Source organism: Narcine bancroftii, chromosome 8 (genome assembly GCF_036971445.1).
Source record: "Narcine bancroftii isolate sNarBan1 chromosome 8, sNarBan1.hap1, whole genome shotgun sequence".
Lineage (NCBI taxonomy): Eukaryota > Metazoa > Chordata > Chondrichthyes > Torpediniformes > Narcinidae > Narcine > Narcine bancroftii.
The window spans coordinates 141,573,094-141,600,635 of NC_091476.1; the positions used below are offsets into that span (position 1 = coordinate 141,573,094).

Genomic DNA, 27,542 nt, shown 5'->3' on the forward strand with positions numbered 1-27,542 from the left:
AAGCAGAATGCTCGTGAATCAAAGCAGAATAAGTCTTATGAAAAAGTTGAACTCCATTTCCGGCCTACTCAAGTGTGAAATCTATCTCCAGTAAGCACGAGATCAGAGATCATTGTTTAAACATAGTACACAGTACATGTCACTGTAAAATGGTCTAAGAGGACAAAAGCTTCACTCAACTGCATCTCTCCACTGTACAAAGCTCTCTGTCAGGGTTTCAGAAACTAAGTTTCCAGAATTCGAATCAATGTGTAAGTAAAACCATTGAGTATATTTCCTCTTTTTTTTATTGTTTTTGCAAAATATATTTGATTTTTAGTAGCACAACTGGTTAATAATTTCAGCTGTGTTCATTTGGACAATACAGTGACTTAATGAGTAATATTCTTGCCTCTGAGTCAAGGATTTGTGGGTTTATCCATTGCAGGGTCATCTTGGTGATGCTGGAATGGGTCTGAAGACTTGCTAAGGTGATGTGATATCTTGGGATTCCCTGGAAAGGGAGCAATGATTAGCCTTGGTGTTGGGGCTGATACTTTACTCTCACAATCATTACCATTCAAGCTGATAATCCTTCTGGAAGGTTCCTCCACCGTATCCCTGACTGCTGTGGTATTGATTTGAAAGCATTCACCATTGATGAGAGTTGGATGACCTGTATCTGGATTGTACGTCTCCCCACAACCCTGGAGTCCTCACAGGCTCTGCAGCTAATTTTGGCATCTTGAATGACAGAACCTGTTCTCTGCTGGGTGTCAGGATGTTCTCATAAGATTTTGATGCTATGGGGTGGTGGAAGATCATAAAAAAGTTAGAGTCCTCCTCATCCAACCTGTACTTCCTGCTGTAGTTAGCAGAACTTTGTCATGGTCATAGCAACAGGGGTATAAGTTAAGAGCCCATGGTATATTAGGAAACATATTAGCATGGGTAGAGCATTGGTTAATTCAGGGATCGTATTTTAGATGGCTGCCAGTTGCTAGTTATATTCCACAGGGGTCAGTGTTAGGACCACCTCTTATCTAAAGAACATCGAACATTACAGCACAGTACAGCCTTTCGGCCCTCAAAGTTGTCCTGACCTATATATTTATACCAAAAAAAACCTAAATTATTCCTACCTTGAAACCCTCTATTTTTATTTCATCCACATGCTTGTCTAAGAGTCTCATAAATGTCCTTATTATTCTTGCCTTCACCATCACCCCGGTAATACATTCCACGCACCTACAACTCTGTGTATAAAAAAAAATACCTCTGATATCTCTTTCTTCCCTTCACTCTGTACAGATGCCCTCTCATGTTTGCTATTCCTGCCCTGGGGAAAAAAGATGCTGGCTGTCTACCCTAACTATGCTTCTCACAATCTTGTAGACCTCTAAGTCTCCTCTCATCCTTCTACGCTCCAAAGAGAAAAGTCCCAGCTCACTAAACTTGCCTCAAAAGACTTATTTTCCAATCCAGGTAACATCCTGGTAAATCTCCTCTGTACCCTCTCTGTAGCTTCCACATCCTTCCACATCCTTCCTGTAATGAGGTGACCAGAACTGAACCAGAGATTTGTAGAGTTGTAACATAATCTCTCTTCTCTTGAAATCAATCCCCTGATTAATAAAGCCCAGTATACCATAGGCCTTCTTAACTATCCTATCAACCTGTGTGGCATCCTTGAGAAATGTATGGATTTGGATCCCAAGGTTCTTCCTCACTGTTAAGTATACTTCCATTAACCATTTACTCTGCTTTCAAATTTTGACCTTCCAAAATGCATCACCTCACACTTATCATTATTGAACTCCATCTGCCACTTTTCCACCCAACTCTGTCTATATCCTCTTGCAACCGAAGACAACTTTCAACACTATTTACAACACCTCCAATTTTCGTATCATCTGAAAACTTACTGACTTACCCTTCTACTTCTTCGTCAAGGGTCATTTATAAAAACCACTAGAACAGACCCCTGTGGAACTCCACTAGACACTGATCATCAGGCAGAATACTTTCCCTCCACTTCTACTCTCTGCTTTCTTCAAGTAAACAAATTTTTTATCCACACAGCCATGCCTCATCACTTTCTGAATGAGTCTCTCATGGGGGACCTTGTCAAATGCCTTACTACAATCCAAGAAGACCACATCTACTGTCATATGTTCATCAATTTCTTTTGTTACCTCCTCAAAACACCCTATTAGGCTCATGAGGAACAAACTTCCCTTCACAAAGCCACGCTGACTATCTCTGAGTAGACTGTACTTCTCTAAATGCTCATAAATTCTGTCGTTAAGAATCCTCTCCATTAGTTTGCCCACCACTGACGTAATTCCCAGGATTCTCCCTATTACCTTTTGTAAACAAGGGGACACATTTGCCTTTGACCCCTGTGACCAAGGAGGATGCAAAGATCATTGCCAATGCCCCAACAATTCCTTCCTTCTCTTCCCATTGCATCCTGGGATATATCTCATCTGGTCCTAGGTACTTACCTATCCTAACATTTTTAAGAAGATCCACCACCTCTTCTTTCTTCATCTCAACACAGTCCGGCACATAAGCTCATTCTATTCTGACCTCACCTTGACCAAGGCTTTTTTTCCTAGTGAATACTGAAACAAAGTATTAATTTAGGACCTCCTCAACCTCCTTCGCCTCCAGGTACATGTCTCCTTTATCCTTAAGTGGCTCTCACCATTCTTCTGCTCTTCACATAGGCCTTAGGGTTTTCCTTAATCTGACATGTCAAGGCCTTTTCAAAAGAAAAAAAAAGAACCATTTAGTCAAAACCTCTTCCATTTAGCAAGGTTAGAAAAAAGCCTAACGTGGATATCAAATGATGACAACTTGGAAACTGACAACACAGCATCAAAGTTTAGATCAGTCTTAAAACTTTAAATTATGGTGATGATCCATAAAAGGAACCCATGTCTTCAAGAAATGAGTACAGTATTTGAATCTTTAATCTTTTATCTAATTTTTTTCTAAACTTAAACAGGACATAACATCATTAAACCATTACATACATATGTGTAGTGGAGTGTTATCCTTCCATTTGATCAATATTGCATGTCTGGCTATCAATGAAGTAAAGATAAAATTTGGCTTTGAGAGGAAGTCAATAAAACCACCATCATCGGTTATTCCAAACAGCAATTAAAGAGCAAGATTCCAATTTAACCTTGAAAACCACTGACAGTATGTGAAAAATACCTTTCCAAAATGTTTCTAGAGAAGTTCTTCTCTCAGAGGGTTTTGAATCTTTGGAATTCCTAACCCCAGAGCACTCGTGAAGATGGAGATGGACGAGTATTTGAATCACAAGCAGTCAAGGACAATAGGGGAGGACAAGCGAATGTTGAGGCCCAGATTGGATTAGGCATGATCTTGGTGAATGATGGAACAGGCTCAGAGGGGCGACGTGGCCTGTTCCTTATGTTCTTATTTTATGGTGTAATTTTCATTTGCATAGAATTACTCTGACATTTTGAAAATCACTTCAATATTGAAAAGAAAACTTGCCACTTGCAATTGGCACGATGCCCTTCTGCCGTTGGTTGAAGGAGGTGAAGAACGATGAAGCTTGGAGAACCAGTGAAGGAGAAAGGTCCATGAGAGAAGCCTGTGGTTCCTGCTGCTTGGTGACCAAATGGACTCTCACTCACCTGGTGAACACTGGCTGGAGATTAAATGAATAACATTCGAAGTCCTCACCAATATACAATTGTTTTTCTGCTCACACAACAGTGGTCACAATAGAGGAGCTTGAACAGATGCCACAAGAAGTTGTGAGTGGACACTGGCAGCCTGCAGGGACGGATGTTGTGGTATTTAGTTGGGGGACACACTTAGGGTATCTTAGAACATTATAGCACAGAAATAGACCCTTTGGCCCTTCTAGTCTGCTGAAATAGTTCTACCTAGTCCCACTGACCTGCACTCAGTCCATAGCCCTCCATATTCCTCCCATCCATGTACTTGTCCAAATGTTTCTTATATGTTAAAATTGAGCCTGCATTCACCACTTCAGCCGTGTCCTCTAGTTTGCCTACCCTCAGTGGGAAAATGCCTATCGACATTTAGTCCGTCTACCCCTATCAAATCTCCCCTCGTTCTTCTACGCTCCAGGGAATAAAATCCTAACCTGTTTAACCTTTCCCTGTAACTCAGATCCTCAAGTCCCGGCAACATCCTAGTAAATCTTCTCTGCCCTCTTTCCTGTAGTTAGGTGACCAGAACTGCAAGAGGGAGAGAAAGGGAGCAGGAGGAGCCTTTGAACTGATGTGAGGAATCTGAAATGAGATGCCTGCCACAAACAACTGGAATACTAAACAGGCCTGAGGGTGATCAGTGTTTCAAACTGACTTCAGAACAGATTTTCTTTCACAGTTTATTCACTACACATCTTTCTTTTCTTTGGCTTGGCTTCGCGGACGAAGATTTATGGAGGGGGTAAAAAGTCCACGTCAGCTGCAGGCTCGTTTGTGGCTGACCAGTCCGATGCGGGACAGGCAGACACGATTGCAGCGGTTGCAAGGGAAAATTGGTTGGTTGGGGTTGGGTGTTGGGTTTTTCCTCCTTTGCCTTTTGTCAGTGAGGTGGGCTCTGCGGTCTTCTTCAAAGGAGGCTGCTGCCCGCCAAACTGTGAGGCGCCAAGATGCACGGTTTGAGGCGTTATCAGCCCACTGGCGGTGGTCAATGTGGCAGGCACCAAGAGATTTCTTTAGGCAGTCCTTGTACCTTTTCTTTGGTGCACCTCTGTCACGGTGGCCAGTGGAGAGCTCGCCATATAATACGATCTTGGGAAGGCGATGGTCCTCCATTCTGGAGACGTGACCCATCCAGCGCAGCTGGATCTTCAGCAGCGTGGACTCGATGCTGTCGACCTCTGCCATCTCGAGTACCTCGACGTTAGGGGTGTGAGCGCTCCAATGGATGTTGAGGATGGAGCGGAGACAACGCTGGTGGAAGCGTTCTAGGAGCCGTAGGTGGTGCCGGTAGAGGACCCATGATTCGGAGCCGAACAGGAGTGTGGGTATGACAACGGCTCTGTATACGCTTATCTTTGTGAGGTTTTTCAGTTGGTTGTTTTTCCAGACTCTTTTGTGTAGTCTTCCAAAGGCGCTATTTGCCTTGGCGAGTCTGTTGTCTATCTCATTGTCGATCCTTGCATCTGATGAAATGGTGCAGCCGAGATAGGTAAACTGGTTGACCGTTTTGAGTTTTGTGTGCCCGATGGAGATGTGGGGGGGCTGGTAGTCATGGTGGGGAGCTGGCTGATGGAGGACCTCAGTTTTCTTCAGGCTGACTTCCAGGCCAAACATTTTGGCAGTTTCCGCAAAGCAGCACGTCAAGCGCTGAAGAGCTGGCTCTGAATGGGCAACTAAAGCGGCATCATCTGCAAAGAGTAGTTCACGGACAAGTTTCTCTTGTGTCTTGGTGTGAGCTTGCAGGCGCCTCAGATTGAAGAGACTGCCATCCGTGCGGTACCGGATGTAAACAGCGTCTTCATTGTTGGGGTCTTTCATGGCTTGGTTCAGCATCATGCTGAAGAAGATTGAAAAGAGGGTTGGTGCGAGAACACAGCCTTGCTTCACGCCATTGTTAATGGAGAAGGGTTCAGAGAGCTCATTGCTGTATCTGACCCGACCTTGTTGGTTTTCGTGCAGTTGGATAATCATGTTGAGGAACTTTGGGGGACATCCGATGCGCTCTAGTATTTGCCAAAGCCCTTTCCTGCTCACGGTGTCGAAGGCTTTGGTGAGGTCAACAAAGGTGATGTAGAGTCCTTTGTTTTGTTCTCTGCACTTTTCTTGGAGCTGTCTGAGGGCAAAGACCATGTCAGTGGTTCCTCTGTTTGCGCGAAAGCCGCACTGTGATTCTGGGAGAATATTCTCAGCGACACTAGGTATTATTCTATTTAGTAGAATCCTAGCGAAGATTTTGCCTGCAATGGAGAGCAACGTGATTCCCCTGTAGTTTGAGCAGTCTGATTTCTCGCCTTTGTTTTTGTACAGGGTGATGATGGTGGCATCACGAAGATCCTGAGGCAGTTTACCTTGGTCCCAACAAAGCTTGAAAAACTCATGCAGTTTGGCATATTGTGCATTTAAAACATCATAATCCAGAGGATCAATGGGATAATTCAGTTTCAGGATGAATCTGGTGTTTTCCTGTTCCAGACCTGCGCAGATGCTGTGGACGCCCACATCATCCATGAGTCACACACTTCCAAACTGACAAAACAATGCCTGAGCTGTCTCATAAGAATTAATTAGCCAAAGGATCCCTGGGCAAAGCCCTGTGCTAATCCTGTAGAACGTTGATCCTTACTGTAGCGATCAGAGGTCACGGTTCATGTAATTGGAATAGCCATCTCTTTGTTCATTTTACAACATACAGAATAAACTGGGTCTTTGTAAATGAATTTCGTAGGCAGATGCAGGGATTAAGCATACCATGCGCGTGAATCAATGGTGCGAGTTAGGGGGAGAAGCTGTCATTTTTCTTGACATTGCTTTAAATCTATGACGTGCCCAATTGAGCACAGGCATCCATTTCAAAAATAAAACAGACAATGGTGAAAATTCTCCTTGGGTCAAACAGCATCGTTAGAGTTAACGTTTGTGAAGTTAAAAGCACAATGCAGGAGAAACACAGCAGGCCAAACAGTGTACTTTATATGGCAAAGATAAAGATACATAACCGGTGTTTCGGTTTTGAGCCCTTCATCAAAGTATAAACAAAATGTAGCCAGGCAGCTGAACATTTCACATTTGTAAATCTTTTTGTCTCCCCACAGATGCTGTCTGACTTGCTAACATTTTCCAGAACTATCTACTTTTATTTCAGATTTCTTATGTTTGCAATAATTTATTTTCTGACCCAGAGCTTGGTTTTAATTTAAAACTGCCTTGCCAGTAAGGTTTTTGTTTTGTTGCAACCTTACAGAGCCTCAATTTTAGGCTCCATGCTTTGAAGGCCTGGCCTTGCATTCCCTGTAGTCGTCCGGAGATGTTCAAGTTGAAGACAGCAATGTGCAGCTCGGAGATTTTGAGATAATGAACCTGGTACTTTTGGGGGAACCTTTCAGAGGGTGGGGCTCTCGATTGTTCCAGTGGGCACATATTTCCTCCGGAGTTCCTGAGAATGTGGCCCTGTGCAACCAGAGAGGGAGCAGTTCATTACCCTCCATATCTCGTCCCCTCTCCCAGAGGCCAATTAATGAGCAGCTGGAAATCTATGGTTCTTCTGTTGCTGATGTGTGAACCTACAGGAAGGAAGAAAAATCCAAGAGAAAGCCAGCTTCGTTCTTCTTTGGATTGACTTCGTGGATGAAGATTAATGGAGGGGTGTGTCCACGTCTGGTAGGCTCATTGGTGGCTGACAAGTCCGATGCGGGACAGGCAGGAACGGTTGCAGCGGTTGCAAGGGGAAAATTGGTTGTTTGGGGTTGGGTGTTGGGTTTTTCCTCCTTTGTCTTTTGTCAGTGAGGTGGGCTCTGCGGTCTTCTTCAAAGGAGGTTGCTGCCCGCCGAACTGTGAGGCGCCAAGATGCATGGTTGGAGGCGAGATCAGCCCACTGGCGGTGGTCAATGGGGCAGGCACCAAGAGCTTTCTTTAGGCAGTCCTTGGTCCTCTTCTTTGGTGCACCTCTGTCTCGGTGGCCAGTGGAGAGCTCGCCCTAGAACACGATCTTGGGAAGGCGATGGTCCTCCTTTCTGGAGACGTGACCTGCCCAGCGCAATTGGGTCTTCTACAGCGTGGATTCGATGCTGTCAGCCTCTGCCATCTCGAGTACTTCGATGTTGGTGATGAAGTCGCTCCAATGAATGTTGAGGATGAAGCGGAGACAACGCTGGTAGAAGCGTTCTAGGAGCCGTAGGTGATGCCGGTAGAGGACCCATGATTCGGAGCCGAACAGGAGCGTGGGTATGACAACGGCCAGCTTTGTACTCACTCAGAAAATATCTGGTGTAAAAAAAACAAATGAAGTGATTTGAGCTCATGAGCCTACACTGTTCAGTAGGACACCGGAAGATCCTGAGCCTCAAACTTAATGGCATAATCTCTGAAATTTTTTTTAGTAGGAATATGTAGGTGGTTAAAACATAGAACACCACAGCACATTACTGGGCCAAAGTGCGTGTAATGTGCTGATGCATTCTATGTTTTGATGGCCAGGCACTGATTCGAGTCCTCTGGATCAGAATCAGAATTAGGATTTATTGTCATGAACAAGGCATGAAATTCAGTGTTTTGTGGCAACGTCCTAGTGCAAACATTCATATTACAACTATCTTGACGAAAAGTAAGGCAGTGTTTTTGGTTCATTTATTATTCAGGAATCTGATGGCAGTGGGGAAGAAGCTGTCCTTGTGCCACCGAGTGCTTGTCTTTAGGATCCTGTACTTTTTTTCCCCAGTGGTAGCAGAGTGAAGAGGGCATGACCTGGGTGGTGGGGTCTTTGAGGATAGAGGCTGCTTTTTTTAAGATTCCGCCTCCTGTAGATGTCCAGATGGAGTGAAGTCTGGTGCCTGGTGAACTTGCAGGCTGGTGAACTCGCAGGCTGGTGAACTCTCAGGCTGGTGAACTCGCAGGCTGGTGAACTCGCAGGCTGGTGAACTCGCAGGCTGGTGAACTCGCAGGCTGGTGAACTCGCAGGCTGGTGAACTCGCAGGCTGGTGAACTCGCAGGCTGGTGAACTCGCAGGCTGGTGAACTCGCAGGCTGGTGAACTCGCAGGCTGGTGAACTCGCAGGCTGGTGAACTCGCAGGCTGGTGAACTCGCAGGCTGGTGAACTCGCAGGCTGGTGAACTCGCAGGCTGGTGAACTCGCAGGCTGGTGAACTCGCAGGCTGGTGAACTCGCAGGCTGGTGAACTCGCAGGCTGGTGAACTCGCAGGCTGGTGAACTCGCAGGCTGAGTTCACAACCCTCTGGAGTTTATTCTTGTCCTGAGAGTTGTCGCCTCCATACCAGGCAGTGATGCAACCAGCCAAAATGCTCTCTATGGTACACCTGTAGAAGTTTACAAGAGTCTTCAGTGACATACTGATCCACTTCAGGCACCTCACAAAGGGAACCTTAAGCACTCTGTACTTATGAAACACCCCCCCACTATCAACCTGCTGACCCCTTTCTGAATGATAAGTTGAACCATTGAGAAAGACCCATGGTTCACACTCATCAATTCCCCGATCATATCAAAGGCAAAAGTCCTTTAAGATTCTGAAGAGAAACCTGGCTCACTGGAACCATTTTACCTGGATCCCTTGTGTGGCTTTATTCTGCAGGAGAGATGTGGGCAGGGTTCAACTGTCTTTCTGAGGGTAGGGAGAGTTTACAGATGGTTTGCACTTGGTGCTGGGAGAAGGAGATGTAGGTGCCATCTCATGGTGTACCTGTCTGGGCTGTGGAGATAGTTTTAGCTCTATGCCTAGTCTAGACAGTTCATGCCAGCTCCATTAACTTACTAATTGCTGTACCACTGACCCTACGGAGCTCCCGGATGGCAATTGCACTTCCTCAACTGATCTGGGCATTGCAAGCAAAGCCATTGTTTGCTGTCATCCCCAATTGCCAACTTTCCTGAACCTCTGCCATCCTTCTGGTGAAGTGCTGTCAGGGAGGGAGTACCAGGATTCAGACCCAACAACCATAAAGGAACAGCCATGTGTTTCTATGGCCGAAAGGTGTGCCACTGGAGGAGAGTCGGTGTTTTCAGGCACCTGCCTGCCTGGTTCTGTGCTGGAGGTGGCTACTTTGGGCTTTGTCCATGAAACAGCTGAGGCATATAACTGTGGTGAACGTTGTTGCTGCTGTACTGAAGGGTAACTGGGGAGCATTTCATCACATTCCTGAGGTGCCCCTTGGAGATGGTTGGAAGGAGTGTCAGGATCTACGTTTCTTGCCCATGGGACCCAGCCTGTGTGGAACCTCACTTGAGACACTTATTTCTGCACTTTATTGATTTTTATTCTCTATGTATTCCACAGTCAGTTTGCTTACATTCATTATCTATTTACGGTTCTTTATTTGTTTACGTGTAAACGTTGTGTAGTTTTTTTTGCACTAATTCTGCCACACCCACAGAAGAAGAATCTCAGGGTTGTATGTGATGTCATGTAGGTACTGGACAATCAATCTGAAATGCAACACAGGCACAGACATTTTCCTATCTTGTCAATGTGACAAAGCATAAGGAAATCCATTTCTGCAAATATTTCCTGTTTTTGGAACTGGCTAGATATAATTGCAAAGGAAGTGAACACAGTTGAAGTTGTAAATAGGACCTTGTGTTAAACCTAGGAGAAAGCTGAGCCCTTTAAGCAACGACTACCTAGCATCAAACAATAATGGCATTCAGGTTGATTTGGGATTGGGACATTTCATGTTTAATTCCTCTATCCCGACTGTGGGAAAGCTCTGTCAAGTCAAGTCACTTTTATTTATCATTTATACCATGCTTGCACGATAAAGATGCAATAGCCAGGACCACGGAGCATGTTTACATAAACCTAAGTTAGAATAAAATTTAAACTCATTAAAATATTAGAATATTAAGATGTATAGAGTAACAGTCCTTGGTCTCTATCCAAAAATGTTCTGGGAGTTCAGGAATCAATTGGCTTGGGGGAAAAAGCTGTTGCCTAATCTGGATGTAAGGGCCCAAGTGCTGCAGTACTTCCTACCAGATGGCAGAAGGGAGAACAGTTTACATGAGTGGTTTGTGGAGTCCTTCACAATGTTTATTGCCTTTCACCTGCATCAAGTGTTGTAGGTGTTCGTCATAGTAGGAAGAGAACCCCCAATGATCTTTTCCATTGACATCACTATCATCTGCAGGGCTTGGAGGTACAGCTTCAAAACCAGCTAGTGATGCAGTTGCACAGGATGCTCTCAATACATCCTCTGTAGAATGTAGCAAGGATAGAGCGTGGGAGATGAACTTTCCTCAGCCTTTGCAGGAAGTAGAGGCGCTGCTGGGCTTTCTTGGATATGGAGCTGGTGTTAAGGGTCCAGGTGAGATTCCGAGCTAAGTGCACTCCAAGGGACTTGATACTCTTGATGACCTCAACGGTTGAGCCATCAATGGTCAGCAGAGTGTGGACCCCCCTCGGGCCCTTTTGAGGTTGACAACCATCTCTTTTGTTTTTATTAAATGTTCAGATACAGGTGGTTGAATCTGCACCAGTCCATTAGGGCATGTCATTGTCTGTATGCTGGCTCATCATTCTTACTGATCAGGCCCACCATGGTTGTGACATCAGAAAACTTGATGATGCGGTTCGAGCTATGTTTAGCTGCACAGTTGTGGGCCAGCAGAGTGAACAGCAGTGGACTCAGCACACAACCCCAGGGTCTCACCAAAGATTTATAGAGATGCAACATGACCTCTCTACTCTTGAATTCAATCCCCCTATTAATGAAGCCCAGCATCTCATAGGCCTTCTTAACTTCCCTATCAACCTGTGTGGTGACTTTGATGTCAATATCCTCTTGTAACTTTCAACAACCATTGGGTGGCAAGGTTGGCATAACGACTAGTGTAACGCCTTTACAGCGCCAGTGATCGGGACAGGACCAAGATTCGAATCTCCATGCTCTCTGTTGAACATTCTTTCCACGTCTGTGTGGGTTTTCTTCGGTGGTTCCAGTTTCTTCCCACTGTTGAAATCATACCGGGGTGTAGTTAATGGGGTGTAAATTGGACGGCACAGACTTGTAGGCTGAATGGCTTATTACCATGCTGTATGTCCAAAAAAAAACAAAAAAGCCTTCAGCTCCATCCACAACTCCTCCAACCTTTGTATCATTTGCAAACTTACTGACCCATCTTTCTGCCTCTTCATCCAGATCATTTATAAAAATAACAAAGGTTAGGGGTCCCAGCTCTCCACTAGTCACAAACCTCCAGGTAGAATAGTTTCCTTCCACTACTAGTCTCTGCTTTCTACCTGCCAGCTAATTCTTTATCCACATAACCAAAGTTCTGTCGATTCCATGCCTTTCCATGATTTTCTGGATGTCTCTCATGGGGGGACCCTTGATAAAATCCATGCAGACTACATCTACCTCACTCCCCTTATCAATTTCTTTTGTTACCTTCTCAAAAAAATCTCCATTAGGCTTGTGAGGCACGAGCTTCCCTTCAGAGAGCCATGCTGACTATTCTTGAGTAGACTGTTCTTCTCCAAATGCTTATAAATCCATCCACCATTATTCTAACTTTATCTAGATTCTGTTGTAAACTTAGACACCTTCTTAACAAAGAGGTCCAAGATATTGGAGAATAAGAAATTAAAATGGGCAAATAATCTGGTGGGAAGCATTATGAAAAAGCATCAGTTGATTTCTTAAAGGTGAAGGTCAAGACAGAGGTGCCTCACTTCCCAAGGAGGTTGAGGAGGTCAAGGCTACTGGCCCCCATAATGACAACAATTTACAGGATTGAGAGTGTCCTGTCTGGCTATATCATAGTAGCTGGAAACCAACAGCCTGGAGGTAAATACAGTGGATCATTGAAATGGCTGAGAAGAATACTGAGATCTCCCTTTCTTCCATTGACAACATTCACTGGAAGCGATGTCTAAATAGGGCTCAAAGAATTATTGAGGACCTTTTCCATCTTGCACACAGTATCTTTGACTCACCACCATCAGGAAAGAGGTAGAGGGGCATCAAAATCAGGACTTCCAGTCTAGGAAATATCTTCTTCCCACAGGCTGTGGGATTGACTAAATACTATGCTGTAACTGAGTAAATCATCCCAAAATATTTTAAATTGTAGCTGCATGTGTATATGTGAGCACACTGTGCACCGTGTATTGTGTGTGCAGTGTGGTCTGGCGAAATGTGGTTTAATCTGGTTTTCTATATCCATAAAGCAGGTTGTGACATGTCTGTCCATGGTCTCATGCACTGCCAAACTGAGGCTACCTGCAAATTGGAAGAACGATACCTTCTATTCCATCTGGGCACTCTTCAACCAAACGGCATTAACATCGACTTCTCCATTTTCCATGAACCCCTCTCCCGAGTCTTTCTTTCTCCCTATCTCCTTTTCTCCATCTCCCACCCCTTCCCTTTCCTTTCCTATCAGAGATCTACCCTCTCCCTATCACTTTTCAGCTTATCTCTCTATTTCCATCTGTATCTGCTATGACCTGTTAGCCTGTGCCCCTCCCCTTCCCTTCCCCTTCCCCTTCCTCCCTCCTCTCCTCTTCGCCACTCCCCCCCCCACCTTTTTATTCAAGCACCTGCCTATTTTTGCTTGTACCTCGATGAAGGGCCCAGACCCGAAACTTTGGTTACACTTTACTTCCTGTGGATGCTGCGTGACCCTCTGAGTTTCTCCAGCACATTGGTGTACAGTGTTCAATCAAATGATAATAAACTTCAACTTGATATGGGTCACCTGCTGTTGGGGTGTGAGAATTTATTGCAGAGAATAAGGAAATGGCAAAATATTTAAAAAAATACTTTGTGTCTATTTTCAAAACACACAAAACTTTCAGAAATACTGGACAATCAAAGGCTTAAAAAGAATAAGGAAATTAGTATGATTAAAAATCTAGAAATACACAGTGTGGTGCGAGTGAAGGCCAATGAATTCCCAGAGCCCCATGAACTTGCCGCAGGGTTTCAAAAGAGCTGATGCTCTGGTTTTCATTGTTCAAAGTTCTGCTAATTCAGAAATGCTTCCTGCATAATTGGAAGGTGATAACTGTGACCCAACTGTTTGGAAAGGAGGGGAGAATAACCATGGGCAGCAACCCAGTGATACTGGTGGGCCATTTGCTGGGTTCTGTAAGGAAGGATGCATTATCAGAATGCCTTCTAGAAAACAAGGGGTGAAAGCAGAGTTGACCACTTGACTGCATTTCTTTCCAGATAGTGCGGGGAGGGGAATGAATTAGCGTAGCTTCTCCTGCTAATGCTGCCCGACCTGCAGAGTTCCTCCAGCTGGTTGTTTCTTGCTATGGGCTATTGTGTAGAGCTTTGGTTTCATAACAGGGAGAAGGATCTGCTTGCCACAGAGGAAGTGCTGCAAAGAGCCACGAGCAGTTTGATAGATGACTTCTCCGGTTTCTGCTGGCCTACTCCCCTTCTCCCTCCCTTCCCCATCCTTCTGTCTCCTTTTCTCCAGCTCTGCTCCCCCTTCCCTCTCCATTCAAGAGCTATCCCTCCTCCCTCTATTTGCTGATGTGCCCTCCCTCCCTTATCCCCTTATTACCTTCTGCCTTTGGGACTGTGCTCCTCCTCCTTCCATTTTATTCATGTGTCTGTCTGCATTTTGTTATACCTTCATGAAAGCCTGATATGTTGGTTTTGCAACTTTATCTTTGCTATGTAAGATATACCGTTTGACCTGCTGAAATTTCTCCAGCATTGTGTTTTTACTTCAATCGCACAGAGAGATTGAGTCAGTTCCAGACCTCAGAAAAGAGATCTCAGTGCATCTTAACCAGTTTCTTGCTGGGTTCAAAAGAGTAGACCCAAGGGGACCACCCCCAGCTGCAGAGATCACAGAGTCAGAACTGGAGATGAACAATTTAAGAGTGAGATGGGGAGACACTTCTTCGCAAGGAGGTTTGTCAATTCTTTCTCGAAGTGGGCTGTGGAAGCTCAGACATTGAGTTTATTCTGGATGTTAAGGGAATGAGGGCATGGGAGGATAGGGCAGGAAAATAATGAAGATATACAATGCCTGTCGTGACTGTGGAGTACAATGGAGCAGGCTTGAAGGATTGCGTGACCAATTCTTTTCATATCAATGTTACATGTGTGCAAAATATGTTCTGTGCCCTTGTACTTTCGCTCTGGTTTAATGTGTGGGGGCGCGATGGATTGTCATTGAGAAGAGGTTTTCTTACCTCTGTTTGACATGATACTATGAGAGTTGATGAGTAATCCTTCATCCTCCTCCCTCAGCCCCACCACTGTCAAACCCCTTCTGTTGCGTTACTCCTGCTCGAAGGCACAATGTCCCAGGGATTGAGATGGAGGTGTCTGCATGTTGGTTGTAAAGTAGGATTCTGATGGTATAACATGGTTAGGTATTGGTTTGTCTGGTGCAGGTGGGAACTCTCCCATCGCAGGCACCAGGGCCCAGATTTCTGCAGGGTTCACTGGGCTGGAAGTAATGTTGATCCGCGTGGCTGCATGCAGTTTTATTCTTTCTTGTTCCAAAGCAACAGTTAAGGTGGAATTTAAAGCAGCCATTCTCAACAGGGGCCATATGCATCCCCCCCAATATCTGCGGCGGTCACAGCACATTTAATGGAGGCCATGAACTGAAATCATAAAATATTTTTGATTTTTTTAAATGTAAGTCATAGGTGAGAAATGTGAAAGAAACCAACTAAACTTCACTGGGAAGGGGGACCATAATCGTTGAGCAGAGGCCTAAGGGGCCCATAGCTGAAAAAAAGGTTGAAAATAGCTGAGATAGAGGCTTGTTAAGGCAAGGCCATCACAGGCTCAGACCTTCCATCCATTTCAGACATCCATGTGAGATGCTGCCTCAAGAAGGCAGCCAACTTCATAAAGGACCCCCATCACCCTGGTCACAACCTCTTCTCACTGCTACCTTCAGGCACAAGGTACAGAAAGCCTGAAGGCCAGCACCTCTCGGTTTGGAAACAGTGTTTTACCCAACAGCTATCAGTTTAGCTCAGGGAGGTTTCATGGAGCAGACTTGATGGGCCAAATGGCCTGCTTCTTTTCCTTTTTCTTGTGATCTTGTGAACCTCCCCATACAACCCTAATCCTAAACTACTTCTCAACCTCCAAAAGATCTGTCTGCACTGTTGAAATCTCAATTTTATTTCTTTTTTCTTTTTAAGATATTTTTAATAAAGTTTACAAATAATGCAAAAATTAAACAGTATAATTATTTAATCAATTACAAATTACAAAAAAAAACAGAACCCCATAAATTTAAAACCCCTACCACTATACAAGGTTGGGGGAAAATAAAACTAATGTGTGGTTATCAAATGACAACAACTTGGAAACAGACTGCACAGCATCGGAGGGTATTGACAACCCTAAAACTTTAGATTATGGTAATGGTCCATAAAAGGGCCCCAAGTCTTTATGAAAGTAATATTTGAATCTTTAATGACATATTATTTAACCATTGTGTGTGTGTAGATGGAGTATTATCATGACACAGCTTATTGCAATTTAAAGTGGTCCATAGAGTACCTATGTCTTAAGTTAAATTATCTCGTTTTTACTCTGGTAGAAACCATCTATGAGATAAATGTAAAATTGCTGAGGTTTCTTTGAATCACATGTTTTGGATTTGCCTTAGTTTAGAAAAATTTTGGAAAGATTTTTTTCAAACATTATCAGTCATTCTTAAGGTTAAATTGCAACCTTGCCCTTTAATTGCTCTTTTTGGATCATTTCAAGTCAAAATCAAATTTTCTCTTTTACTTCATTGATACCCAGACGTGCAATTTTGATTAAATGGAAAGATAATACTCCACCTACACACACACAATGGTTAAATTTTATTTCTTGTGCCAACTGCAACTCTGAATATTTATTTATCTATCCTTTTATAATTATGACCTATTTTTCTGAATTAGCATATTTGCACTGTGCATCTTGTGTACCTGTGTGGCTGCAGCAAGTAAGAATGTCAGTGCTTCTGTGGATTGTACTTGTGTGTATGACAATAAATTCATATAGCATCGCTCATCTTTACAAGCCAGATTGGATAGGTGATAGCAGATTTCCTGATGAACGTTAGCGAACCACTTGGGAGGCCAGTAGTTTTATGACCACCAGGATTACCAATGACTAGTTTTTTTAAAAAAATCTGATTCGTCGACTTAACTGAAAATTAAATGTGTCTGCGGTGGGATTCGAACTTTGGACTCTGTATTTTAGTCCAGATCACTGGTTTGCTCTGTATAAGTAGCAGATGTGAAATATGCTAAATTATTTTTATTAATTTGTTTATTCATAATTTACAAGGCATTTGTTGTCCAATCAAAATTGGGTTTATTGTCCTGAATGTGGCAGCAGTATAGTGTAGAACCAGGCGCAAAATTATTATAAATTACAATTCCTTAAATACAAGATTTTAAAAAATAAATAACAATTCCAAAAAAAATGAGAAAAAGTGATCTCGTGGTTCTGAAGCAATGTAAACATTGGAACCTCAGTTGCACAGGCATCCATGGTCTCTGGGTTCAGTCAGGAAGTGATGTGGTGGCTGAGATGGGTACTGGTACTGAGGGTGGAGTGTAGATAGGACGGGCATTAGGAGCAATGGATGGCACTGGGATGGGGGGAGAGGGGTTGACTGTTGAATTCAGGGCAGTGGAATGTCATCCTCTATGCAAACTGATATATATGCTGTGTGCTTGCATTTGCATCAAGTGCTTTGTTCCCTAAACTGGGGGCTATTCAAATCATTGGAAGGGCTCTGAGCCTGGGTGACATTAGGTGCAGAGATTTTGACGTTCCCTGGTTCATATTTGCAAATGAGAAGGAGGTGCTCTTCTGTCTCCAGAACATAGAACATTACAGGACAGTACCGGCCCTTCAGCTCTCAATGTTATGCCAACCCAATAAAAAAAATACTAAATCTTCTCCACCTCATGACCCTCTATTTTTCTTTCATAAAAACATCTTTGTTCAATGCAGACCAGGCTGCTTGCCTCCTATTCACGGGGTGAGAGCAGGGGGCTTTGATGGGGAGAGGGGAGAGTTTAAAATGTATAGCTGCAATGGCCCAGAGCTTGTGTGAACAATGGCAATTTCAGTTGTCCTAAAATTTGGCTCCTCATAAATATCTAGCCAATTCCGTTGATCAAATTTCCCTTTTTCCATGGTTGAATGTTGGAGACATTCAAAAGACTCTTAGATGGGCACATAGACACAAGAAATAGAGAGGGTTATAAATGTGAGGTGGGAAAGGTTTAGATTATTCAGTAGGTTCATAAAGGGTCAGCACAAGATCATGGGCCGAAGGGCATGCCTTATGCTTTAATGTGCTATGTTCCATCTCAGGCACCAATCACATTAAACTTTCTAAGGGAACAATCAAATTGCAGAATTCTTGCAGTTTGCAAGCAAGGATGGAATTGAAATAAACATCGCCACATAAAGGTTGTAATATAACCTTCATGTATGGTTAAATTAAAAGTTGAATTATCACAAACTTCAGTGATTAAAACTCCATTAATCTCTGACTTTGAAATTTTTATGTAAAGCAATTGCATTTCACTAAGGAGTGTCATTTTGGGCCAAGTAAATTAGTAGGCAGGAAGGTGTGTGTTCTGTAAAACTGTTCTGCATCTGAGTACAAGATTTGCAAGGTATTTGCAATGGGATTGGTCTGTAGAAATCTTAAATTTATGCTAGCTTGAGTAATCTCACCTCAGTTACAAAGAGGCAGCTGTAACCAGAGCAACCTGTGACGGTGCCCTGGATCATCAACCACAGCTTCCTGAGGGCAGAAATCCCTCTGTCCGCAGCACAGAATGACACTGGTGAGTTCTATTACTGTGGATCTCCAGTGTGTAGCTCTCGGCCACGTCAGAAAGATCTCTCTCTCTCTATGTTTGTTGTGCCATCACATCAATACATTTTCCACCCATACATGCACTTTGTCCACCTGACCCTCTCTCATATAACCACCTCATCTTCCTTGCTCAGATTGAGGCAAGCTGCAGTGGTGATGGGCATATGCACTCACCCATAGTCTCCTGAGGCTGGAACCTGAGAGGGACAATTGGAACTCAGTGGGCAATTGTAAAGCCATGTTGAATTTTCACTGCTTAGCCTGTGTTAAACATGAGCCTTCAGTAATTTTTTGAAAGATAATTTGCTATTTTATTTTCACAATTTGATAGGTCTAATATTTAAAACCAAACACACCTGTATTAAATTGCAGCTCCCTCCCAATGGTTCTTAATTCATCTGCCCTATTTTTACTGTTGCGAGGTGATAACAGTGCAATTTAATCTCCCATTCATGGCGAGGATATGTTTTATCAAAGCAAATTGAGGAGGGATTTAATTTGCTTTTTCTGTGCTTCATTCCTTTATTTCAATGGATTTTTAATGTTGTGAATGTTGTAGAAATGTGTTAATTAGCATGGAATTATCAGACAGATGTACCAATAGAAGGAGGTAAGGTGTGTGAGAGAGACATTGCTGGTGATCTGAAAACAGATGATTTATGATTGCAGTTGTTTTGGCCTTTTCTTTTACATTTCCTACACTTACATGATAGACAGCTTTTAATTCAGGATCAGAAGATGAAATGTTCTTTCTGGAGCCTCATTAGAGCAGTAGACTCATGCAGTGGGTCCCAGGTGAGTTTGATGTGATGTTCCTTCGTTGGCTGTTCTTGTAAACTTGGATAATGTTTGCATTAAAATGTAGAGACAACAGGACATCAGAAATAGAAGCAAGAGTTAAACATTTGGCCCCTTGAACCAGCTGCACCATTCAATAGAACATAGAACAGTACGGGCTCTTCGGCCCACGATGTTGTGTTGACCCATATATACCTACCAAACAAAAACTAAACCTGCCTTAGATCATAATCCTCTATTTTTCTGTTATCTATGTGTCTAAGAATCTCTTAAATGCCCCTACTGTTACAGCCTCCACCACCACCCTTGTCAATGCATTCAAAACTGTCTGTATATATATATATTAAAAAAAAACACCCCTGATGTCTTGCCTAAACTTTCCTCCCATCATTTTGTTCAGACGTCCTCTGGTGTTTGCTACTTCTGCCTTGAGAAAAAGGCACTGGCTCATCTATGCCTTTCATAATCTTATAGATCTCTGTTAAGACTCCGCTTGTCCTTCTTCGCTCCAAAGAGAAAAGACCCAGCTCCTCTAATCTTGCCTGATAAGATGAGCTCTTCAATCCAGGCAGGGGTGCAGAGCTAATTTTTTAGGTGCCAGAAAGAAGAAGGATTTGTGAGTCCTGGCCTTGGTGACCGCCATGTTGTATTTGGTAGGACGAAGAAGGAGGACGTGAAAGGTACAGGTTGCTTGTATGTCTGGAATAGCAATCAGCGGGGTGGGAGGAGGTGAGATGCCGGAGTGGCCCCATGAGGAGTCAGAGTGGAGCTCCAGGAACACTGCACCCCTGAATTCAGGCCTCATCCTGGTAAATCTCCTCTGCACCCTCCCAATAGCTTCTAATAAGACTGTGGCTGATCTCATCATGATCTTGGCTCCACTTTCCTGTCTTTTCTGCATGACCCTTGAGTCTCCTGCAGACCAAAAGTCTGCCATGAATATCTTCCTTCTCTCCTCCAAGATGGACAGAACTTTTTTTCTGAAGAAATTTCCCTAATTTCTGATTTTCCCCAACAGTGACAGAGGACTACTTCTGCCTTGTTACACCTCCCTGCATGAGACTGCCGGCAGCAAGTGCCATAATATTGCCTTTCGTTCAAAAACCTGGAAATACTTGATTGTATTTTCAGTGGGGGATTTTGGAGTCTATTTTGGGAAAGGATGTAATGATATGTGGCTGCCGCAGATTGGTTATCACTTCATCAGCTACCAGTTCTGTGCTTGGGTTGTTAACATCCACAATATCATCATGGCAGAATTTGGATCTATCACCATTTCCCTGACAGCCAGAATAGAGGCAGTAAATTCATTCAATGAGAGATAGCAATCAGAATCCCTTGCACTTTTGGAATAAAAATGCTCCAACACATTATCCATCCTGATCTGATTTATCATTCGAAATAGGAGACTCTCATGGATCAGAATCAGAATTTATTGTCATGAACAAGTCATGAAATTCGGTGTTTCACAGCAGCGTCACAGTTCAAACTCTCATAACCTTCTTACAACATTACAATTAAAAAAAATAGTGCATGAAAAGTAAGGCAGTGTCTTTGGTTCATTGGTTATTCAGGAATCAGCTGTCATCTGATGATAAATCAGAATCAGGTTTATTGTCAGGAACGTGCGTCACAATAGTCATCATTTTGTGGCAGCGTTACAGGTACAAAGTTTATATAAATCACATTTTTATAAAATAGGTAACAATGCAAGAGAAGAGAAGGTGAGGATGTGTCTATGATTCATTGACCATTCAGAAATTTGATATCTGAGGGGAAGAAACTGTGTTTGTGCCATTGGATGTCATCAGGCTCCTGTCCCTCCTTCCTGATGATAGCAGAGTGAAGAGGGCATGACCTGGGTGATGAAGGCCCTTGAGGATAGAGGCTGCTTTTTTGAGCCACCGCCTCTTGTAGATGAAATAAAGTCTGATGCCCATGATGCCACTGGCTGAGCTCACACGTCTCTGCAGCCTATTCCTCTCCTGTGCATTGGCACCAGTCAGAATGCTTCTCCATGGTACGCACGTAGAAATTTGCAAGTCTTTGCTGGCATACCAAATCTTCTCAAACTCCAAATGAAGTAAAGTCTCTGGCAAGCCTTCTTCATGATTCCATTGATAAGAGGGCTGGAGGATAGATCTTCAGAGATGCCAACACCCACGATTTTGAAGTTCCTTACCCCTTCCCCTGCTGATCCCTCGATGAGGACTGGTTTGTCTTCCCCTTCCTGCAGATCAGTCTGACGAAAGTCCCACACATGTGAATACACAAAAGTGCTGAAGGAACTCAACAGGCACTGCAGAGTCCACAGGAGGCAAAGATATTTAACTAACATTTCAGCGCTTGATGAAAGGCTCAGGGTTGAAACGTTGGTTAAATATCTTTGCTTCCTATGAACACTAAGGATCTGCTGAGTTTATTCGGCACTTTTGTGTATCAACTACCATCACAGCTTCTTCACATTTTTTTGTTTCACTCCCATGTATGGCCCTTTCCCATCTACAGCTGTCATTTGACTGGAATATTTTGGCATCAACAAAATCCCTGTTGCTATTTCCAGCAATTGTTCAGATGAAACATAGATGCAGCTGAGGTAAAGAGATCAAAGCTCCTGGCCCTTACTCTAACAGGTCAGTAATGACTACAGGAACCCACAAGATGAGTATCATTTCTGCTCAACCAGCTTTTCACTGGTTATTCCGGTCACCTGAATGTCTGAAGAATCAATTTTGGCCTCTGCACATTTTTGTTTCAATCCTGTTAACTAGAGATATTTAAATCTTCATTTGATTTAATGTTAATGCATAAAGGCTTGAATTTTCGTTATTGTCGACATCTGAAGTAAAAACACAATGCTGGAGAAACTGAACAGGTCAAACAGTGTACTTTATGTAGCAAAGATAAAGAGGCATAACCAACATTTCAGGCCTGAGTCCTTCGTCGAGGTATGGGCAAAATGTAGACAGGCGTTTGAATAAAATTACATCTAAATGTGTTTATTGAATGATTTTGTTGGGTATTGACACACCCACTATTCATCATTTTATTTGTAGTTAAATTATGCTTAATCAAATTCTCCTCCAAGAAATTACAGTGCATGCAGTTTGAGTGAACAGCAGGGCAGGCTCTGAACCCTGGGGTACTGTATTTGCAAAGTTTTTGACCAAAGTACACCCGTGAATGCCATTTGGAGGCTGTAGTCTCTCAGCAATGAGCTGAAATTATTACCTTGAGATATGAGAGAGGGAATCTGAACTGAGGACAGGCTTTTTCAGTCTGTGATTTGTGATTTAGTTCAGTAGAATGTTTATAAACCTTCACCACAGGCAAGACACGGAAGAGCATTGGATCTTGTGGGTCGTTCTTCTACCAAGCTGTTGCCTGATAATTTCCAGTGTGTGAAGAGCAACATTTAGTTAAGGTTTTCCTTTAGCAGGTTGAAATGCCCTTTTTCTCAGCTTTTCCTTCTTGCCAAGCAGTATGAAACAAATGGGAACATATGAGTCATTGCGTGAATGCAGTTTCTATTTTGGAAGCAAGTTTGCCTTTCAGCTGTGGGGCAGGGTTATCTCACAGAAGGCAGTCTAACACTAAAAGGCAATATTCTCTCTTTTCTTTTTTATATATTTTTAATCAGTTTAACATAATAATAAGTATACCTAATAAACGTCAATTACATAATGAATCAATGGTATACAGGTAAATACATACCGAAGGGAAAGAAAAAAACTATAATGATTAAATAATAAAATATCCATAACTACATTAATAGTTACTTGTAATAACAATCTAGTAATAAAGATAATATATGCACCCATCTCAGACCCATTTATTCGACTGTTATATTAAAATAATAAAAAGAAAAAAAAAACTAAAAGACTAAACTAAACTAATCTGATCCCCTCCCTCTAATCAAGATGACCTTTTTGGAGAAGAAAAATAAATTAATAATGATTTGGAATCACTGGTGACCCCTGAAAAACAGACAAATTACAGGAACATATAATTCTTATTGACTCTTCCAATTATATAAAAATATTCTAAGAATGGGCCCTTTAACTTCATAAATTGAAACTTTCTATCTTTAATATTATATCTAATTTTCTCTAAACCTAAACCTACATTATTATAGCCACTGCATATGAGTAGGGGATGAATTTCCTTTCCATTTCAATAAAATAGCTCGTCTGGCAATCATCATGGTAAAATCTAAGACTTTTTCTTGAGATCCTGATGTAAGTTCATCTGAGTGGCGAGGAACACCAAACAGAGCAATTAATGGACAGGGTTCTATTTTAATCTTGAAAATTATTGATAGTGTTTGAAAAATCTCTTTCCAAAATCTCTCTGAATTTGGCCATTCCCAAAACATATGAATCAGAGATGCTTCAAAAATTTTACATTTCTCACAAAAAGGATCAATATCTGCATAAAAACAGGTTAAACTGTTTAGACATAGGAGTTGTGTGCACCACCTTAAATTGTAATACACAATGTCTTGCCCAAAAATGTGGAATCATGAATCAAACTGAGAGTAGAGTAGCAATCTTAATCTGAAAATATTATATTTAAGCCTCTTTCCCAATCTTTTTTAATCCCAGCCAGTGGACCAAATTTAAGTCTAGTAAATTATTATAAATACATGCTATTAATCCACCATGAAAATAAAATAATGCATCTAAAAACAAATCAGGAGCCTTAGAATTAGAAATAAGCAGAAAATCAGCCAGTGATGCAGTTGTACAGGATGCTCTCGATACATCCTCTGCAGAACATAGAGAGGAAGGAAGGAGGGAGATGAACTTTCCTCAACTTTCGCAGGAAGTAGAGGCGCTGCTGGGCTTTCTTGGCTTTGGAGCTTGTGTTAAGGGACCAGGTGAGATTCTCTGCCAAGTGCACTTCAATGAACTTAATACTCTTGATGACCTCAACGGTCGAGCTGTAAGTGGTCAGCAGAGTGTGGTTCCCTCTCTTTTGCTTTTATTAACATTTCGATACAGGTTGTTGGCTCTGCACTGGTCCATTAGTGACTGCACCTCATCTCTGTATGCTGAGTTGTCATTCTTACCAAAAGGCCCACCATGGTCATGCCATCAGAGAACTTGATGATGTGGTTTGAGCTGTATTTAGATGCACAGCCGTGGGTCAGCAGTGGACTAAGCACGCAGCCCGGGGGCCCCCGTGCTCAATGTGATGGTCTTGGATGTGCTGTTACCAATCCGGACTGCTTGAAGTTTCCCCAACAGAAAGTCAAGAATCCAATTGCAGAGGGAGGTGTTTAGACCCAGCAGGCTCAACTTCCTTGTCAGATACTGAGGTATGATTGTGTTGAATACTGAACTGAAGTCGATAAACAACATTCGAACATATGAGTCCTTATTTTCCAGGTGGGTGAGGGCTAGGTGGAGGCTGGTGGCGATGGTATTGCCTGAAGAGTGACTGGATCTGTATGCGAACTGTGGGGGTCCAGTGATGGGGGCAGCAGGAGCTTGATGTGGCCCATCATGATGGGCGTGAGTGCGACAGGCGATAGTCATTGAGGCAGGATGCAGATGACTTCTTCGGCATGGGGTCAATAGTAACAACTTTCAAGAACGTTGTGACCACAGCATTTCGCAGGGAGATGTTAAAGACATCAGTGAGAACATTTGCTAGCTGAGCTGCACATCCCCGAGCACTCTGCTGGGAATGTTATCTGGTCCAGCAGCTTTCCGTGGGTTGACCTTGCCTAATTCTCTCTTCACATGGGCCACTGCAAGGCACTGCACCAGATGATTTGGAGGAGAGGCGGTCTTCTTCACCACCATATCATTTTTTGCCTCAAAACACAGATAGAAGTGCCTCTGGAAGGGAGGCATCACCAGCACAGGCAGATGGTGTAGGCTTGTGGTTGGTGATATCTTGGATGCCCTTCCACATGCGTCACGTGTCCTTGCTGTCCAGGAAGTGACTATGAATGCGTTGGGCATGTGCACGCTGTGCTTCCCTGATGGCCTAGGACAGCTTGGCTCTTGCAATAGCTTGGTCTACCTTGTCACCCATGTCATGGTTCCTGAGCAGCACAGGCACTTCTGCTGTCATCCATGGCTTTGGATTAGAGCATGTAATGATGGTCTCAGGCACAGTGATGTCGTCAGTACACTTACTAATGTAGCTGTTCACGGATGGTGCATACTCCTCCAGATTGATGTAGACACCATTGGTTGCAGCTTCCTTGAACATGTGCCAGTCAGTTCACTTAAAGCAGTCTTGAAGTGCATGAATGGTCCCCGCCGGCCAGGGTTTAACATGTTTCAGAACTGGTCTGAAGCATTTGATGAGTGGTCATCGGCAAACTTACTGATCCATCCTGCTGTCTCTTCATCCAGGACACTCCACCAATCACCGAGCTCGAGACAGAATACTTTCCTTCCACTTCTACTCTCTGCTTTCTACCTGCAAGCCAATTTTTTATCCACACAGCCAAGGTTCCATGGATTCCATGTTTCAAGACTTTCTGAACGAATCTCTCATGGGGAACCTTGTCAAATGCCTTATTAAAATCTGTATAGACCACATCTAACCCCTACCATCATCAATTTCTTTTGTTACATTCTCAAAAAACTCAATTAGGCTTGTAAGGCATGACCTTCCCTTCACAAAGCCATGCTGACTATTCTTGAGTAGAATGTACTTCTCTAAATGCTCATAGACCCTAACCTTAAGATAACTCTCCAATAGTTTGCACACCACTGATGTAAGACTCAATGGTCTATAATTCCCAGGATTCTCTCTATTACCTTTTTGTTAAACAAGGGGACAACATTTACCATTCTCCAATCCTCCAGCACCTTCCCTGTGGCCAAAGAGGACCAACACTGAGATCAAAGCATCTCTTCCCTCACTTCCCATTGCAACCTGCGGTATATTGTATCTGGCCCTGGGGATTTATCTATCTAATGTTTTTAAGAAGATCCAACACTTCCTCTTCCTTAATCTCAACACTGTCCAGCACACAAGCCTATTCTGTTCCGATCTCACCCTGATCTAGGTCCTTTTCACTTGTGATTACTGAAGCAAAGTATTTATATAAGAACTACCAACCTCCTCTGCCTCCAAGTTGCCTCCTTTATCCTCTAGCGCCCCCACCTTCATTCTCATCATCCTTTTGTTCTTCGCATACACATAGAACACTTTGGGATTCTCCTTAATTCTACATGCCAAATTCTTCTCATGGCCCCTTCGATCTCTTTTAAGTCCTTTCTTAAGTTCCTTCCTGGCTACCATATGATCACTTCCTGTTTCCTGCTTTCTATATCTAATATATGCTTTCTTCTTCCTCTTGTCTAGCTGCCTCACCTGTTACATCAACCATGGTTCCTTTTTCCTACCATCTTTTCCTTGTCCCAGTGGAGCAGCTAGAGTAGGTTGTGACCAGGGTGATGAGGGTCCTTTATGATATTGGCTACCTTCTTGAGGGAGCGCCTTAATGGACAGGAGGATGGGGGCTGTGATGGAGCTCTGGCTGTGCTTGCCACTTTCCAAGCCAGGCTGTGATGCTACCCAGTCAGTGTATTTTCCACTGTGAACCTGTAGATGCTTGAGTGTATTCGACAACACACCACATCTCCTCACACCTGAGGAAGTAGAGGAATTGGTGTGCCTTCTTTATGGTTGCCTCAATGTGCTGGCAATCCACAACTGCATTTTCAGCAAGATCTGCAGAACATCAGGTATTTTCAATTCTGATGATCAACATCTATCTCCAGCGACAGCAGAGCCCTGCTCTACACGCCCCATTCAGTGTCATTGAAACTCTTTGTTTAAAATTCAACCATAATAAGATCATTGAAGCTGCATATCTCATAAACTTATGAGATCCAACAGATTTCTAACTGACACTGTACTCTGAGGATTGACTATCTGAACAAAATAATTTCTTTTTTTTTTAAGCACGTTAACAGGCCCTTCTGTCCCAAATACCAGAATCAACCTACAAGTCCTGTATGTTGGGAAGGGTGGGAGGAAACCAGAGCACCTGGAGGAAACTCATGCAGACATGGGGAGAATGTACAAACTCCTTATAGACAGTGCCGATTCATACTTGCGCTAATCACTACACCATCCATGCCACCCCATAGTATGTCACTGGAGTTAGATAAGGGTGCCTGTGGGATTATTTGAAGAACTCTGGGTCATTCACAGTTACTCTGGTTTCATA

General features: G+C 43.1%; 1 protein-coding gene across 4 annotated transcripts in view; it reads left to right on the forward strand.

Moving 5' to 3' along the window:
- LOC138741282 (proto-oncogene tyrosine-protein kinase Yrk-like) overlaps positions 1 to 27,542 on the forward strand; it is a 215,016-nt gene that overhangs the window by 58,525 nt on the left and 128,949 nt on the right. The window contains exon 1 of one of the 4 annotated variants that reach the window (XM_069895098.1): positions 14,390 to 14,586. The exons of the other annotated variants lie outside the window; for them this stretch is intronic. The gene's annotated coding sequence lies outside the window, so the exon portion shown is untranslated. Of the gene's footprint in view, positions 1 to 14,389; positions 14,587 to 27,542 lie in introns of those variants that run through there. 4 annotated transcript variants of the gene reach the window in all.